Source organism: Penaeus monodon, chromosome 9 (assembly GCF_015228065.2).
Source record: "Penaeus monodon isolate SGIC_2016 chromosome 9, NSTDA_Pmon_1, whole genome shotgun sequence".
Taxonomy (NCBI): Eukaryota; Metazoa; Arthropoda; class Malacostraca; order Decapoda; family Penaeidae; genus Penaeus; species Penaeus monodon.
In genome coordinates this window covers 32,631,276-32,633,775 of record NC_051394.1, presented here as the reverse complement: position 1 = coordinate 32,633,775, position 2,500 = coordinate 32,631,276, and positions in this window count along the sequence as shown.

Here is a 2,500-nt window from a genome sequence, read left to right as displayed (position 1 = left end):
TCATTAAAATGGTCGGTTCTTTGTATGGGCCTTATGCAATCATTAGTGAGGTGCTTTTTGTAAGGCACTAGAGAGAGAGAGAGAGAGAGAGAGAGAGAGAGAGAGAGAGAGAGAGAGAGAGAGAGAGAGAGAGAGAGAGAGAGAGAAGAGAGAGAGAGAGAGCAGCAGAGAGAGAGACAGAGAGAGAGACAGATACAGAGAGAGAGAGAGAGAGAGAAGAGAGAGAGAAGACAGACAGACAGACAGAGAGAGCAGAGAGAGAGAGAGAAGAGAGAGAGAGAGAGAGAGAGAGAGAGAGAGCACAAAGGCTGTGCCATGATAAACACAGTGTGATGACTGAAATACAACAGAAACAGAGCAAGAGTTCAAGACAGAAAGGAAAATAGTCGCTTGGAATGAAGATAGTAAGAGATGACAGGAGGAGGAGGAGGAGAGAGAGAAGAAGAAGAAGAAGAAGAAGAAGAAGAAGAAGAAGAAAAAAAAGAAGAAAGAAGGAGGAGGAGAAGATGAAGAAGAAGAAGAAAAAGGAGATGGAGGAGGTAATGGTGGTGGGGGAGGGGAGTAGGATAGGGAGGAGGGATCGGAGGAGGAGGGGGAGGGCTGAGGATCAGGGGGAGGGGGATCGGCAGGGGATGCTGGGGGTAAGGGAAAGGGGTCGGAGGAGGAGAAGGGGGAGGAGGAGGTCACGTGGTAATTACATCTTACAAGACAAGTACGGGTGGATGTCGGAGGCGGCGGATGCGGCTGTAATATCGGCTGTAGTCACGTCGGCTTCGGCTGGAGCGGCGGAGGCGGCGGCTTTGGTTGGCTGAGGCTTGGTCCGCCGCAGAAATATTTGGGGGCATGAATCAACAGTTTCCCATTTAATAAAAAAAAAACGATTTGTGTCATCTGTATTTATCCGTCAGATTTCTCTCTGCTGGACTAACCTCTCTAATGCCATTCTCGGTATGAAAGATGAATGATAATGAGCGATCATCTGGTTCGGATGAGTTTAACTACTGAACGCATGCCTTCAACGCTTGAATGAAAGCCTCATTCATTGACTTACGCGCGAGGAAACACCAGCCTGACTTGAGTTTCGATTTATTCTGTTCCTTATCTTCCCAGCGCCTCCTCCCTTGCCCCTCTTCTCCCCCCCCCCCTTTCTTATCAGGACTCACCTGTGGCGCTCTCCCCTTCCGAAGGCTGACCCTCCCCCTCTTAAAAAAGGTACCTTACCCTTGGACTCGACTGTGGCGCTCTCTCCCTTCGAAGGCTGAAGACCTCCTCACTCTTAAAAGGTACCTTACCTTGACTCACTTGGCGCTCTCCCTTCCGAAGTGCTGACCCTCCCCCTCTTAAAAAAGGTACCTTACCCTTGGACTCACCTCGAGAGGCGCCCGAGGCTTCGCCCTTGGCCGGGAAGGTGACGAAGTTATGGTCAGGCGAAGAAAAAAGGAAAGCGGCTCAAGGAAAGGCTGCGGGCGAAGGGCGGGTTCACTATGGGTGCCGGCGCGGGCGGCGGCCTGGCATCGGGCGGCTGCAGGTGGGCGGCGCTGCGAGGCTTGCACACAGGCTCGTGTAACTGCATGGATGTAAGCGTTTCTACACATGCATATATACATACAGACATGCATAAACACACACACACATACACACACACACACATACACACAACACACACATACACACACACACACACACACACACACACACACACACACACACACACACACAAATATATATATATATATATATATATATATATATATATATATATATATATTATATATAATATATATATATATATTATATATATATATATATATATATATTATATATGATATATATCGTAGGTTCATGTCGAGCCGCCGTGTCACAGCATGATACTTAATGTAGTTTTCATTTTGTGATGCTCTTGGGTGTGAGTTGCGTGTGTAGGGGTCCGTTCCTTTCCACGGAGAGTGCCGGTGGTACCTTTTGTATGTATGTATGTATGTATGTATGTATGTATGTATGTATGTATGTATGTATGTATGTATTGTATGCATGCATGTATGTATGTATATATGCGTGCGTATTTGTCGATCTTAGAGAAATGCACTTAATATCATAGTTCGTAGATTAACGAGCGTTGATGACAAAGATCTCTCAAGAGCAGAAACGGGGAAGCTTGCGGTGGCTATAGCCTATGGCTTCAAATAAAGCATGCTGCTGGTGGAGCCTGAGAAAGCGAAGGCCTAAACTGAACCGATTTTCGTGACTGCGAAGTTGGGAGAAGTTCGGCATGACGAGGAAGTTGCGTCGGCCGACTTTGATTGGATGGATGTTCCTTTGTTTACGTGTTTCTATGACTATTTGTTTATTTCCCTTTTGTATATGTACTAAGGGATATGTCTACACCAACTTACATATCCGCAGATATGATCATTCAAGGTTATCGATCAGACTCAGCTCTGATTCCAATTACGCTGTCTTTGTTCTTTGTACATTCACCCATGCTTCTCATCATAATATT